The following is a 17,213-nucleotide window of genomic DNA, read 5'->3' on the forward strand; positions in this document are numbered from 1 at the left end:
CTGGTGGTCTTCTCCACCTTACATACCAGAAAACTGATCCAGAATATTTAAATGATTTGTTTAGGGCCATCTGGCTAGTTAGCATCAGAACATCAAATTGCAGCCCAGGTACCTAATTCCTTGTAAAGAATTTTTGTTGACACCTCAGTATGCCAGGATAACTATGTGCTGTGCTTAGTCGTTCAGTTGTGTCCGACTCTGCGACCCCACGGACTGTAGCCCGCCAGGCTCCTCTGTCCATGGGATTCTCCAGGTAAGAATACTGGAGTGGATTGCCATACCCTCCTCCAGGGGATCTTCCCAAAGTAGGGATCAAACCCAGGTCTCCTGCATTGCAGGTGGATTCTTTAACGTCTGAGCCACCAGGGAAGCCCAGGCTAATGATAAACTTTTAGAAATTTTTGTGCCCTGGATGGAAGGTGAGAGCTTCTGGAAACAAGGGGAGCCATCCTGGATTCCACTCCTGCAATATGGAATTGGAAATTCAGTCAGAAGCTGGGTCTCTGCAAGCATTACTCTGAATCAGAGCAGTTGTACATATTTGTGAATGAATAAATTAGGATAATACCAGCAGCACTCCCAAAACTAGGGAATAAGGCTCCAGCCAGTATGAAGAGACACTCAGCTGGACTTTAAACACAGTGTCAAGCATACAGAAAGGCAGCCTGTGCAGAGGTCACGAGCAGTGAGAGTCTGCTAACGTTGCTCACCGTGCAGCATTGGTTTCTCAAAGGGAGGTCTGTGCGATGTTTCCAGAGGCAGGCTGCAGAATGGGAGGACTTCTTTTCAAGACATATGATGTAGGGGCTCTTTCCTCAAATTAAGTTTATTCGATTTGAAGGACTTCAGCCTTAGATTGTGGTTCTCTCATTTTATAGTTAGAGTTTCTCTTTTTCTGTGAAACAAAGATGCAAGGAAGACTGCATGTGTTCAGTGTCTTTATTGGACTGAGGGTGGCAGGGGATTGGTAATTCTATGTCAGTCCTCAAATCATTTTTGGAAACCTTTTTAGTTCATGAAATGCCAAGGTAGGGTAGCCAGTGGACCACTTAGAACTTGGCCGTGAAAGTATACGGAACCTGTAACCGCAAATCACAGTGCTTCCGCTCTCATACAGAAGAGGTGTTGATACCAGTCCCTCCTCTGCTCCCAGAGGATATGGCACTGACCAAAGGTGAAGTTTTCATGGTGTATTTCCAATTCATTCCCACACTCACCTGGGCTACACTGCAAATCAAGTTGTCACTACTAGATGCCATGTTGGATTCTCCTTCCTTGGAAAGACTTCAGAATCGCTGGGTCCCCGCATCCACATAGCGTCCCAATAGACTGGGGTTAGGAGAAGCAGAAGTGGTACTTGTTTCAAATGGCAGCAGAAGCTTCTGCCAACTTCCCTGTACTGTCCTGTTTTTCATGGTGGGATGCTAATTTCAAACCAGAGAGTCTATTTAGTCAAGAAATGAAACTCCTTGTGTGACACCAGGGCTGTTTAAGATCAGAGCAACACAGTCTATTCTGATCACACACACATGGGGCTCTGAAGTTAGTAAAGAAAGAATTATGCCAATTCTGGGCTCCCCAGCTGTCTGAGAGTTCAAAAGCTTAGATTGTCATGTGCTTTTTGCTATTATTTGTGCTGAGAAGATCTTTTCATCTTTTTTTTTTTTTAAGTTGGTCAGAGCAAATGGGTGGTACTTTTCCTTAAAACAACTTGAAGAAAAACTAGAAACAAGATAACATCTGCCACAAATGAAAATTCTATTGTACTTGTTCACTAAAAACTCTCCCAGTGACAGAAAAACCAGTCAGCTAAAACCTGTCAGCTTCCCTCTTTGGAGAAATACCACAAGGCTGGACAAATGATGACACTGAGCTTTGAGCCAATATTGAGCTAATCCAATGTAACATATTGTTATACAGCAAACTCAGTGAGAACTTTGGTTTAGCGGAGAAATTATGTAATGTCACAGAGCGCCAGACTTGCTTAGCTACATGTCTAAGAATGCTTCAAATGGCCTTTCCAAACCAGAGGAACAATTCACTGACCTGGTCTTCCCAATTTGGAACAGTAGTGAATAATGAAGACTTATTTCCCAAAGCTTCCACTTTGATCTTCTATAAGCAACCACAAAACGTAGAATTCAGAAGGGGAAAAAAATCACATGTTCAGAAGAATGTAGAATACCCGGATGTTGTAAATTCAGTTCCAGGGTCACTGGCTGGTATCAGAACACATCTGTGGCATCAGACGCTGCCGCCAGCTCAGGAACACAAAGGAGAAAACAAACGGCTGGCACCTCAGACATTTATAAGGATTCATTCATTCTGATGAACAAACCTAAGGTGGCGAGGGGCCAGGGGTGGTATGTACACGGATGCTGACATCAGATGGCATGCTGAAAAGAAAGTTCTGGACCCGGAGGCAATGAAATTGGAATTTTGGTCCAAATTCTGTCATTAACTAGCAATAAGTCTTAGGCAAGTGATTTTGTCTCTTTGGGTTTTACTCAGTTTCATTATATATAAAACAGATATTAGACTAGACCATCTCCAAGTTCCCAGGCATCTCTAAGTTACTCATTCAGTAGTGTCTGACTCTTTGTGACCCCATGGGCTGTAGCACACCAGGCTCATCTATCCATGGAATTCTCCAGGCAAGAATACTGGAGTGGATTTCCACTCCCTTCTCTAGGGATCTTTCTGACCCACGGATCGAACCTGGGTCTCCTGCACTAGCAGGCAGATTCTTTGCAGTCTGAGCCAGCAGGGAAGCCCACTTTAGGTGGTGGTGGTTTAGTCGCTAAGTCCTGTTTGCCTCTTGCGACCCCGTGGACTGTAGCCTGCCAGGCTCCTCTATCCATGGGATTTTCCAGGCAAGAATACTGGAGTGGATTGCCATCGCCTTCTAACACTGTCTAATTCAAGCTGTTTATCAAATATCAGGAGAGGACTGCTAAGGGCTGGCAGGGTTTTCAAGATAAATTTATATCATCACCCTCAGGGCATCATGACGATCTTCTGCAGTAGACCACAGCCCCAGGATTTCAGGACATAGACTGAAATGTCTAAACCCAGGTTTTGCCTCGAATGGTTTGACTTCAGGAGATAGGACACATGCTTGAACTGTAACACAGGGTAACCCATGCTAAGTACCAAATGTCCACCAAAGAATTCAAAGCCAGGAAGTCTTTGCCAAGGTTTGGGGCAGAAAGAATCATTTCCAAGGAAGAGGCAGAGCTTTAACCTAATCTCTGAAGGTAAGAAGCTGGATAAGATAACATCTCAGGATCCTTGGAATTCTAAGATTAGAATTAACAACAATTAATGTTAATATTAAAGAAAAGCTTTCTAATAGGTATAATAAAGGCCTCCGATGGGCTTCCCAGGTGGTGCTAGTGGTAAAGAACCCACTTGCCAGTGCAGGAGATGTTAAGAGATGCAGGTTCAATCCCTGGGTCAGAAGGAGGGCATGGCAACCCACTCCAGTATTCTTGCCTGGAGAATCTCCATGGACAGAGGAGCCTGGCAGGTATACAGTCCATGGGGTTGCAAAGACTCAGACATGACTGAAGAGACAGTATGCATGCAGGCAGGCCTCTAATAGGTGTAACTACTAATACCATGGAAATCAGCAAAACTTATAAGATTGTTTTTCCAGCACAGATATTTCCATGATAGTTAATTAAAAATTACTTTGTTTAATCATGTCATACAAGCTAACTACCTTATATGTGACTAAACAATTACCTAATTCTGGCTTAAGACATTGTTTCGAAATAAATTGAAGATGACTCTCAAAAATGATTTCTGCCAAACTTCTAGGATTTCCACTAGTACTTCCCGTAATTACCTCCTCACCTTAAAACCATTATTTGGCAACAGTAAAGAATTCCTCTCTTGCTATACCACTGACCCTTTCATTTTTAAACTGGTGGACAGGGAGAAGAGAGTCAATTTAACTTAATTTAAGAGAGTCAATTCAGCCCTTATCAAGTGGCTTTTTTATGTTGGGCAACTTTGCTCAAAGCAAGGAGAAACAAAGGCACAAATTCAAGTTTCCCCATGGCAAGTGGGGAAGAGATGAGTGTATTGTATTTTTTTTCTTTTTTTTTTGGTGTCCCGAAAACCTTACAGCGCCCAGGAGAGAAGGGAGCTCCCACTGGCAATCCTCAGGGTGCAATTCAAAGTATATAAAATTTAGGATCAGAAACAGACAAGAGGCTAATTTCACATAATCGGGCCATTCTGGGTTCCCTCTGATAATGGTTGAAATGGGAAAGACTAAAAAAATAAAAAAAGCTGAAGCAAAATAGGGAAACACTTATTTAAAATTAATGTCACACCTCATTTTCAATTAGTCTCTTGTGAACTTTGCCTCATTCCTACACCCTTACTTGTGTATGCTGAAACCTGTAGACAGCCATAAAATTAGTTTACATAAAAGCACTAATTAACATAGGCCACTTGAGGATAACAAACCAATCTTTTCATCTATTTTTAAATTCTTATTGTGAATCCTTAAAATATGCCTCATTTTAAAGCATCACTGACTCAATTTTAAAACATTGCCAGAACCTGCTTTGCTAATCTGCAAACTCGATAATTCTACCCCAAACCTCAGCGCACTCAGCAACAATTTAATAGCAAATATCTCTAGTGGGACCTCATATTACTATGATTCTATTACTTTTTATATTACAAAAAAAAGTGCTAGCACACTCTAAAGTATTATAAATAGTTCAGACCAGGCAATGCTTGTCAAAATATGTGAAAGTTTATTTTTTGCACTCAGTAACCTGGGATTTTTATCTTATATATTTATAATCTATAATGTGCCTCCCATAATTAGTATAAAATGTAGATTACTAATCAAATTCCTAGTTTCTGGGTATTTTATTTCTGTTAATATGATTACTAAGGGTGATAAGTTGTGTGGTTAATAACCCAATCATGCTACTAAATGCAAATTCTAAACATATCTTAAAATAATTGCATAGATGCCAAAAATTGGCCTCTTTAATTGTATTTTTCTTAGACTGCTAAGCAGCCCTTTCTGTGATTGAGGGCATTTGTGTTTATGCTTTTTGAGGATTTTTAGTTTGAGATTTAAAAGACAGATATAAATCTGAATACTTATTTAATAATTGTTGTAATATAATTCAAATGACATAAAAGAAGTATATGTTCCCCTGTTAACCAGTAACACTTCATATCTTGACAGAGGTCCCTGTAAAATTGTTCAACTTTTGAAATGTTCAAGATTTTTTTGACATCATTACTAGTACCACTGGAAGTATATGGAAACATATCAATCTGTAAACACAGAGATAATTCCACATAGAAGAGACTTCACAATGCTTGTTGCTTTTCAGCAATTTCACGCTAGCTCAGTTTTTAAATTGATACTGCTCATTTATTCTATGACCACTCTGCTATATATTTATTTGTAATAAATGCTATTCACATCAGTAAATGAATGCACATCAGTCCTTAACAAATGATTCCCATTCTTTACGAGAGATGAATTGTAAAGTGCCGTCTTGATTATAAAGCATATCCACTATGATATTTGCACCAAACATGTAAATGCCAGCAATACAGACACATCGATATCCTCCAGCCTGCATCCCCAAGCTCTATAAAGTGTCTCTGAGGGCTGATGATCTTTTAGCCCACCCCTCCCCCCCGGCTCCTCCTCCACCCTTCACTGTTTCTCTAGCATGTTCTATCCCTTTAAATTCTCTCTCAACATTAATATCATCTGCCCTTGCTTAAGCATTTATAATGAGCTATAACTATCACAGGAACCAAAATACTCCAGCTCATTCTCTCCCTGTAGGCAGATCTGACCAGCCAGCCAAATATTAAGGAACAGGCTTCTTGATGAAATCTGAACCGAACAAAGGAAATTTTACATTTAACACACTAAGTGCCTCCTGAGCCACGGCTCGCTCTTGCTCTTGGAATGGAATTTTCCACCTTTCCAGTAAGGGAAGCATAAAACTGCCCTGGGTTTCCTTTGGCAAACCTGCAGCCCTACTCCCTTACCATTTTGGTGGTAAAATGGGGACCAGGTCCTGGAGGAAGACTGATTTCACAGCAGAGCCAAGATGGCAAGCGTGTTCTCTGATCCACTACTCAGGTGCCTGGCAGTGACAAAGGCCAACACCCCTCTGGGGAGTTGACGAGTAGAATCACCTTCCCTTACCAATTTCTTATTCAAACAGTTTAAACTCAGAGCCCACTACTGTTCCAAAACGTGTTTGTGCCATGGGCATAGTAGTTGGTATGCTTAATTCCCAGCTGCTTAGAATCATCGAGAGTTCAGCGTCTTCTTTTACAGACACAGAAAACAAGCTCCAGAGAGGTTAAACGATTTTTCCAAAATATCGTAGCTGAGCTAGAAGCTCTTGCCTTTCTTTATAGGTGTTTTATCTTATTATTCTTTTTTAAATTTTTTGGATGAGCCTTAGCATTCAGCACCAGATTTACTGGTTTCCCAGCTATTGTGTAAACTAGACCACAAGTGACCATTGCAACGAGACCGCTGGGGCAGAGAGCAGAGTGGCTTGTCCAGCTATGACTTCAGACGTTGCCTTTAGGCTCTTGTTAATGAAAATATCTGCAGCCTGAATAAAACTTCATAATAAAAATAAAACTGTTTCACTTATGGTTAGCCTTCTCATAGTGAGGGGCTCTGGAAAAGGCAATGGCAACCCACTCCAGTACTCTTGGCTGGCAGATCCCTTGGACAGAGGAGCCTGGTGGGCTGCAGTCCATGGGGTCGCTAGGAGTCAGACAGGACTGAGTGACTTCACTTTCACTTTTCACTTTGATGCATTGGAGAAGGAAATGGCAACCCACTCCAGTGTTCTTGCCTGGAGAATCCCAGGGACGGGGAAGCCTGGTGGGCTGCCATCTCTGGGGTCGCACAGAGCCAGACACGACTGAAGCGACTTAGCAGCAGCAGCAGCAGCAGTGAGGGGCTCTAAATTCTGACTGCAAAACCAAGGATAAGTCACGTCAATTGAGATCATTGTTTGTGGACAATAGTCAAGAGGCAGCACGTGGAGTAACTAACACACAGCCAAGTTCTCTCCAAGCCCGCTCGCTTGTCTGTGCCTCAAAACCTCACAGCCTCTGACAGTTTCTCCAGCTTCTCTCTCCTCCCTGTGAAACTCCTCTGAAACTTCTCCCTACGGTCCCAGGTGTGTTCTGTCTTCTTTAAGCCTCCCCAACCATTTTTATTGTATAAAATAAGTATTCTTCCGTGGGCTTCTCAAATCTGCATCTCTACTTTTAGCTTTGTGTGTGAGACATGTAATGCTACCTATGTCATCTTGAGCATAAAGAATATTTTAAAATATCCTCTAGCTCCTATAACTGAAGCTGATGTCAGTCGTGACAATAGCTAGAATACATGCTTGGTGTGCCATGGGCAGATTCAGAACATGACTAGAGGGTTATATTCTGCTGTCCTGGTCATCAGTGTCCGCCTCCCTGGCCCCCTCCCCCCCCGCCCCCGGCCCAGTTAAACAGAGGATATCAAAAGTCATTTCCTCACACAAGTGACATCAGGAATAGTGGAAGAAAGGCATGTAGTTCCCACAGTGAAAGAGATCAGAATCTACTGTTCATGTCAGAGAATATTTACGAACTCACAGTCTTACTAAATACACCATGTATATACTTCTACATGAATGAGCTATACTGGCAAAAGCCCAGGATGGCAACATAATGGGACAGCTAACGGTTCACCTTTAGATGCTTCTTCTTAACCACGACTGCACCTCTCAGTTTTCTTGATTGCTGTCACCCTAAAGCCTCACATGGGTCTGCTCCTTTGAATTCCTTGAGGCTGAACCAGTCAAATGTTAGGCCTAGACCAGCCTGTGAGGAAGTTGCTCAGGAGCTAAGTGTCAAAGCCAGAAATTTTAAAGAAAGAAAGAAAGAAAACATTTTGGTCATAAAAGGCACTTGGCTCTCTGCCTTTGGCCAATTTCCCCATTCATGAGTAACCTCTGAGACTTCTTCATTTCTCTTCCTGTTGTTTTTCTGTTTTTCAGAAATGACATCCCTTCTGACAAAAGAACTCAAAAAAAACTAGTGATCTGAAGGTTGTTTTTGGTTCTGAGGACATCGCTGTTGGTGTAACTCAGCCTCACGGATGCTCTCCCACACTGATATGGGCTCACCAAGAGGAGACTCAAAGTGTTCTGACTACAGTCTACAACAACAGGCAAGGATCATACATTTTAGTAAGGCTTCATTATGAAGTATTTAAAACCAAGACAAAGTCCCCATGTCTTAACTCTGCAGAAAATCAAAATCCAGAGATCCAAGTTATTGAGGTTCTGAAAAGACTTTAGAGACTATCTCATATTGCTTTATTTTAGGGCTAAGGAAACTGATGAACAAAAGGGCAAGAATCACTAGCTCTCTGAGATTTTTAGAGACTAAAATGAGAAAGACAAAGAGTTAATTGGTGTCATTTTTTTAAAGTAACCTTTGCATAGATCTTTTTATATAAACCTCTGGTTATCATACAATATTAATACTGTAGATCTATTTAGGAAAATAACCATACTAAGTTACAGAGAATACCTCTGTATTCTACTAATAATGACGTTTCTTAAATACTGATTTGTAGGGACCAGTGGCCCCCCTAATGAAGGTTCCTGTGCCCTCAGCAACTCCAGAGCTGGATGGAACAAGGAAGAGCTGAGGTGAACTGTGAGCCGCCCTTGTCGTTTCTGAAGGTGCTTTCCGGAGCAAGCAGCAAAATCCTAGGAAATAAACAACCTGGGTTCTAGTCTTAGATCTGCCACTGGGCAGCCTGGTCTCAGGCAAGAGATCTAGTCTCTCTTGGGCCTGACTTTTCATCTATAAATTAAAAGCTTAAGATATTCCTTAGCACTTCCTTCTAGCTCTGAAATTCCTGAGTTCCTTATGCTGAGCCTGAGAGCAATCCCATGGTCTCCGTGTGTGTGCTCAGGGCAGATGTGGGTCCAAACAGTGCGACCAGCTTAGAGTGAAGTGGGCATAAGAAGGCTAAAGATTTAAGCACACTGGAGCAGCAGCTGAACAAAGGAGGACCTCAGCTTCTGCATATTCCATACAGCCGTTGTATACTTAGGAGAGGTAGAAAGGAGTGTGTTTTCTCCAGGTGAAATCAAGAGAAACCAGAGTATTTTTTTGACACCAAATATTAGAGACAGGTGATGGGCAGACTGCCCTGAAAGGAGACCAAATATATAACTTAAGCAGTATGCATGACTAGAAAGTTCCAGTCAGTAAGGTCATGCCTCTGTTCCTACGACCAGCGTGGTCTGCAATTTTCAAACTTCTTTTAGCTCTGGAATCCTTTTGTGGCAGCTTCCACCACTTAAAGAACCAATTGTCATTTTCTCCATCCCTGCTTCCTGCCCCTCTACACCAAATCTCAAGTAAGCATGAGCCTTAGATAGTCATGCTTTGTCTTCAGATCCAAAGTTGGAGACTCCTATTCAAATGTTAAACACAAATACCAGAACCAACACTCGGATGGCCCTTTGAGTGTCTTGCCAGGGCTACCTACGCAGACTGGACAACCAGCTTTGGAAAGGGAGCGGCCCTGATTTAAGTGTAGGTAAATCAATGCTCCATTCTCACTCTACTTGTTGTATCAGCACAGATGTGGCAGAGAATGGGAAATGAGATCCAATTGCAATGAGGAGGAAGGATGAAGATGCAACTCATCGCTGTCTCCTAACTCATTCTTGAAAGACGGCCTGGAGAAGCAGATTCCAACCAGAGAAACCCAGCTGGAACACCTAGGCAGCAGCCAGGAGACGGCAGGGCTGCTTTGTGTGTTTTCTGTTTACTTGCTCAGTTTTTAATGAAATAAATGTATTTTTGTTCTTTATGTGTTTTTGAAGTGTCTTAGCATTAAAACTATATACTTTTATTGTTAGAAAAATAAACTATGAGTATTTTAATAGCAGTTCAAAAATTGAATTTGATATACTACTCCTAAGAATCGCTTCCCTGGTGGCTCAGCTGTAAAGAATCCACCTGCAATGTAGGAGACGCAAGAGATGCGGGTTTGATCCCTGGAGAAGGGAATGGCAACCCACTCCAGTATTCTTGCCCGGAAATTTCCATGGATAGAGGAGCCTAGTGGGCTACAGTCCATGGGGTCACAAAGAGTCAGACACGACTAATCACACACACACACTCCTAAGAATATACACATTTCTTTTAAAGCATGATATATAAAGTAATACATACACATGTGTGAATATATATTATAAAGTAACCAGGAGAGAAAAAATAGTGAATATTGATTTTTTCCCCCCTAGTGAGCTATTACCTGGGAATCACAGCCAAGGTAAGACTATTTAGACCACTTTATCATTAACCTTCCTCTGTATGTAAATTCACAGACATCAGACTGTAAAATGTGCTTGCTGCATCGCCAAAGGAAACTGAATTCTGATATAAGCCCTATATCTTGAAAATGAATGATTCTGTCTTCTTCCTAAAGTATTCCAAAACTTCTTTCAACCGCCTGTTCTACAGTTTGGTCATACTTACAGATCATAAAGTCTTTCTGTGTCTGAAAACAGACTCTCCTGGTGCTGTCCACTGAAACTCCCTTTCTTCTGCTCCATCCAGGGAGAAGGGAGAAGGTTGGCTTGTGTTCTCTACAGCCCCACCTCACTGCTCAGAGCTTGATTTTGTCTCTCTTCAGCCTTCTCTTCTCCAGGATAAATAACCCACCTCCTTCCCTGGGTACACAGCCTCTAATCCCTGTCATCGTTTCCTTCTTTCTGTGCATGAATTCTATGCCATTTTCATACATATGTTTCAAGTTACAGACCTAAAGTGTAATGTTCAAATAAGAGCGTGAACTTCGATGAATTTATACAAAGATCAGTTCCTGGCTACAAATGACGCTTGTCTTAACAGGGCTCAGGGTAATATTGCTGTCTTAAGGCCATCACTAGGTTAATGGCTTGTGTATTTCTGGAACGCCGGATCTTCTACAGCCAAGCTCATGTCAAAATATATTCTCTATCTAGCCCTTTCTCCCCAAAGGAAGTCACTGTTAATAAATTTAGATTTTAGTTCTTCCAGCGGTTTCTACATGAGCTCTAAATAAATTATATGTTTACATCTACATTTTTTTATTTTCAACCTTAAACACGCAGTAGCTATTGACTTCTCTACATGATGAAAGATTTCACTCATTTATATTTTTTCCTTCTCTATCTTCTCTCCAGTTTAATTCACGAATTTTTAGTTCTTCAGTTAGGTAGATGGATAACTTATCTGCATGTATAACATAGTTATCTCTCTATTTCTAGATCTAGCAGCTGTAGACAATATTTATTTACATTAGCACAGCTCTACCTCCAGACTTCTGTCAGGGTATAGCTTTTATGCTAAGGGTTATAACATTTACATTGTTTTATAAATGTTATTAATTCTGATATTATCAGAGAAATAGTATTTGTTACCAATGCAAAAAAAAACAGAAATTAATCTAGGTCACCAAACTCATGCTATGCAAAATAGAGTATTCTAAGCATCACAGTCAAATGAATTCTCTATTCGTAAACTCCACCAAACCCTCAAAATCATGCCACATCTTAGTTTACTTCTTGTTTGAATCCTGGACTTTGAGGCAGTTCTATGCATACTATTAACTGGTCGCAAGCAGTGGAAGCGATTAAACTTAACAAATGTGTTGGAAGGATATAGGTAACTCTCAAAACCAAAGGAAAAGCTAGGAATGAATCAGGTACAGATTTTCAGGATATTAGACTATAAAACTAGAAAGAGATACTGCTCATTCTTAAAAAAGAGCCCCTGACTGGCCTATTTTAGATCACAAGCTGGGATGGGGTGGGGAGGGAATTTGATTGACACCTCCATCAAGGTTGCATGCAATGGTGAAGGGTAGTTCTCAAAAACAAAATCAAGTTGCTGTCACCAGATCAAGCTGAGTAGACCTAACAACAGTGTTTATCACATACAATATATACGATAGTGCTTGTCACATTTTAATTAGTAAATAATTTGGGTAGTTATCTGTTTGACATTGTCCTTTCCCACTAGACCTTGTTCCACAAGGAGAGATTACATATATTATTTATTTTCTTAATCCACATGCCTAGCACAGCATATGGCACATAGAACACTTATTAAATATTTGTTGAATACTATTTCTAAAAATAGAAGTCCCAAGGATCTTTGGGATATACTTCGTAGACTACCTGTATTCGTTTACTTTACTAGCAAATATTTTCAGATGGTTGAATTGCAATATTAAAGAAGGGGTTACTCTTTCCAAAGGTATAATACCATGGAGGAATGTACCTTAAGTTTTCTGTTACAAGTATTGCCTTTTGAAAGAAAAGTACCTCTCAAAACTTCCCGATAGCAGCAGAATCCCATGATCTCACATGTTGCCCAAACAACTAATGTTTTAATTGTTCAGTTTCAACTGAAGAACTTATCCAAAGAACTGGCTGGCAATTTGAATGTTAATTTTTCATTCAGGATCTCACAACCTGTGGATCTCTGCAGCCAGGATTCGACACAGTAATATTTAAGACCTGATCTAATATCTCCTTGGTAAAGGAATGAATGAATGAATTCACCCGAGGAATGAATCCTTTTCCTCCCTCTTCTCTATGCCAGTTCACCCACTTCATCACCACTGAGGGAGAGTTATTTGTGGAGGCACAGTAGGAAAGAATCTGCCTGCTAATGCAAGAGACACAGGTTAGATCCATGGGTGAGGAAGATCCCTGAGAGTAGGAAAGACAAACCACTCCAATATTCTTGCCTGGAAAGTTCCATGGACAGAGGAGGCTGGCAGGCTACAGCCCGTGTGTCACAAAGTCAAACACAACTGGGCAGGCATGCACATTTGTTTGTTTATGTACCTGCCTCTCCATCTAAACTACAAGTCCTATGAAAGAAGAAAGCATGTATGATTCACCTTTGTATTGCCAGTGCCTACCAAATAGGAAGCATTTATCACATATTTATTGAATCTAAGGGCTTCCTCGATAGCTCAGCGGGTAAAGAGTCTGCCTGCAATGCAGAAGACACAGATTTGGGTTCCATCCCTGGGTCAAGAGGATCCCCTGGGTCCCCTGGCGACCCACTCCAGTATTCTGGCCTGGAAAAACGCCATGGAGCCTGGTGGACTACAGTCCATAAGGGTTGGAAAGAGCTGGACATGACTGAGCAACTAGGCACACAGGGAACCATCCTGCAGGCTGCGTGATTCAGCAAAAATACCAAAAACACTGACTCTCAATAATCAGTTTAAATACAGTCTTTGATTAAAAAAAAAAGTATAATGAGTCCAGGCTCTAAAGAGAGAAGATTTTATCTTCATCTAAAATAATAAGATCAGAAAAAGAAAAGAAGGAATGGAGAGAGGGAGGGAAGGAGGGAGGGAAGGAAGGAAGCAGAGAGTTAGTGCTCTAAGCTGTAGAGACGTTTTAAGTTATTTTTCAAGTGAACCCGTTTATGGCTTGATTATAGGGCTTTAATATCTTTAAATCATATGGTAACAAATGAAACAATTAAGAATTCAGAAATGATCCTTCCCAGAGTTTTCATTCTTATATATCAATCAAGGAGAATGTTAATGGGGAGGTTTCAGTGGGAGTCAGTAATTCCTTACCAATATCAGAAATTTAGTTTCACTTTCAGAGGCTGTTGGTGGCCACACTTGCGAAATCAAAACTGTAATTCATCTCCAGACAATAACTAATTATTACTAATTACTAAGAAATAAGTCAACAAAGATATTTTCCTGTTTACATTCTTATCAGATTGTATCAGAACCATCTGTTTTCAAGTTTGTTGTTGCCGGGGTTTTTTTAATCCCCAGGGATAAATACTCCACATTGTTCTCAGAATATATGCATGCAAAGCTGCCTCTTGCTGCACAGCTGCAACATTCACTGAAACATTTGGGGAGGGAAAAAGCACATATTCTTCTGGGAAAGAAAATGAAAAGAAGTAGACGATCTCACTGAATTTACTCTATCTTCAAACAAGGATATGCGGGGGTCTGTGCCATTTCTAACCACCATCTCCTCATTCGGATGGGTGACGATTGATTTTGCTAAAAGTACATAATGTGGAATTTTAGACACTAAAATAACTCCAACCTAGAAAATACAGTAAAAGTCTCCACTAACACAGAAAGATTCTACAAATTTAGAACAATGTGTGATCTCTTTGTTCTGTTGTTCATCAGTGCCTATCTCCTGTGATGCAAGCAACAAATTTCCCTTCTTTGAAGAGAAGGATAATTTCTCTATTGCCAAGGAAGCAAGAGTGGGAGATTTAAACTGTGGTACTGACAGAGTTGCGGCATGGCTCTGTGCGAGCAATTAACCTTTGGTGTCTCAGTGACTTCATCTGTAAAATAGGGATAAGGACTTTGCACAGGTGTGTGATGCCTGGACTAATTAGCATAATTATCATTATTGATGGGAAACTAATGTTGGTCACTGATTTCGCATCTCATGTTAACACCTGGGAATCACTTTTATCTCCTCTACATTGAGTCATTTTTTGAGGAGTCTGTAAAAAAAAAAAAGATAAATGATGACAGTAGCCAGAACCAGAGGTTGGCACAACACAGTTAAAATGAACCATCCCTATACAGGTGCAGAGCCTTTGTGGATTATCTTTTGATCTTCTGTATTTATCAGTTAGATGTTTTTTAAACTTAGAGTGAGCATGTAAACCATGAAAATACAAGGAAACTTTTCAAGGCCCACACTGAATTGGTAAATTGCACTGCAGCAAAAGGCTTTCCAGTTCATTGGCAGGTAATTTATGACAGTACTAGAGTGGTTTAGGCTTGAGCCATACAAAGTAATCAAAGTCAAGTAAAAGTATGCACTGAAGACATTGCTCATTTAACGTCTAATGCTGGTAGCTCAGCTTGTAAAGAATCTGCCTGCAATGCAGCAGACCCCAGTCAGATTCCTGGCTCTGGAAGATCCCCTGGAGAAAGGATAGGCTACTCACTCCAGTATTCTCGGGCTTCCCTAGTGGCTCAGATGGTAAAGAATATGCCTGCAATGGGGGAGACCTGGGTTTGATTCCTGGATTGGGAAGATCCCCTGGAGGAGGGCATGGCAATCCACTTCAGTATTGTTGCCTGGAGAATCCCCTTGGACAGAGGATCCTGGCAGGCTACAGTCCACGGAGTCACAAAGAGTCAGACACAACTGAGCCACTAAGCACAGCACAGCACCCTCACTTCCCTGTACACATCTGCCCTGCAAGAACCGCAGCTCAAGTAGCCAGGGGACCAGGACAGGCAACAGAAGTACAGGAGATGCCAACTTCACCAGATTGGGAGCATCAGCGCTGGGCACAATAGGGCATCCTTACATCAGAGCACAGGCAATGACTCATGAGTCAGTGAGAGAGACAGAGGCCAGAGAATGAGGACTCTCCCCTTGCTCATCTAGGACTCTTAAGTGCCCTATTTCCTAAGTCAGGGTGAAATATCTGCTTTTAAAAAAATTGTACACGTGGCTATACTTAAAATGGATAACCAACAAGGAGCTCCTGTATAGCGCATGGAACTCTGTTCAATGTTATGTGGCAGACTGGATGGGAGGGGAGTTTGGAGGAGAATGGATACATGTATACGTATGGCTGGGTCCCTTCACTGTTCACCTGAAACTATCACAACATTATTAATAGGCTATATCCCAATACAAAATAAGTTTGTTGTTTTTTGGGGTTTTTTTTTAAGTTACCTTCACATGTTGGTAAAAATGGCAATGAACCATAAAGGGAAACATAAAAGATGGAAGCGCCCCTATCATCAGTACTCAGTACTGTAACCTCTGCCCCCTTTAGTGGAGACGTGTGATACTTGCAGATTCAAAACCTCCCCAGGGCTTCTCACACTCAGAGATTTTTCTCCCAGGAGTTCACTCTTTTCTTGAACTGAGTAGAGATCAAGCCCTAAATATCTAATGCTTCCCAAGAAATTAGCTTTTTGATAAGTCATCAGCACTAAGGACTCTCTTTCCTCCATACTTGTGTCAAAATTACAGGCAGCAGCTTCCGAATGGAAACAGAGCTGTTACCACGTTCATACGATCCTCACCTATTACACGAAATGCAACAATTAGCATTCTAGCAGAATTAAAACTGCTAACACAACTTCTCTCTGTCCTACACCATTAAACTTGATTAGAAATCCCTTCACGATTAACATTCATCTCGCTGTATCGTGCTTGAAGGTTAATAATATCCACCATCTCCTGAGAGAGGGGGAGGGTAGGTCTATGTGCCAAGGAGAAAGGCCGCCGGGAGAGGCAATTCCCCCTTCCGTCCACTAGAGGGGGTGCTCCGCGGGGCCGGCGGGAGGAAGGCAGAGACACCGACACAGCATCCCGTCCTGCTGGCCTGCTCTTTAGTTGGTAAGAAGCAACATTAGTATTCACCGTTCTCTACTTCCCACCTCTGTTGATTTTAACTTTTCATAAAGCCCCTTCAGAAATGCCGGATGGCCGTGCTGGCTTGGGGGCGGGGGGGTGTGGAATCAACCAGCATCTTAAAACAATATCCAGTCTAATTCTTCTAAATCAACACTGCGTGAGATAAATACATAACCTGTATGAACAGATCCTAAGTTTAAAACCCCCGTAGATTCTGTAGCAACATGTGTACACTGCAGATGTCGCTATGGAGGGGGCAGTTGGGTGTAAGTTCTCGGGGAGAACACCTCCATTGTATATGACGCCTAGAGAAATGTCCCCAGCCCTTAGCACACCGGCTGTTTCTGCTTACGGGGCTGAGTTATCCAGAAAATGCAGTAGGACATTTTGTGTTAAGTAGAGTACTTGACGGACTTTTTTAGACCTACTCTCCTATGCAGGTTTGTATAATTAAGGAAGAGACAGACGTTTTAGCAATGAAAGACAAACCTTCCATTTTTCTCCTCGTCAAAATATGTTATGTTCTAAGAAAGAAGGGGTGGGGCAAGCGCCTGTTTGAGGTGGACCCCACCTAGATGGCAAGGCAAAATATAATACCTTTTTCTATCTGTAATAGTGTTCAGTGCAGCGAACTCTTTTTCTTGTTACAGTACAGTAAATGGGGTGTTTAATTTGGGATTCAATGTAGTCCGGTGTCAAGGTGCAGCAGTTTTATTACAGAAATACAAT

This window comes from Capricornis sumatraensis, chromosome 3, assembly GCF_032405125.1.
Source record: "Capricornis sumatraensis isolate serow.1 chromosome 3, serow.2, whole genome shotgun sequence".
Taxonomy (NCBI): Eukaryota; Metazoa; Chordata; class Mammalia; order Artiodactyla; family Bovidae; genus Capricornis; species Capricornis sumatraensis.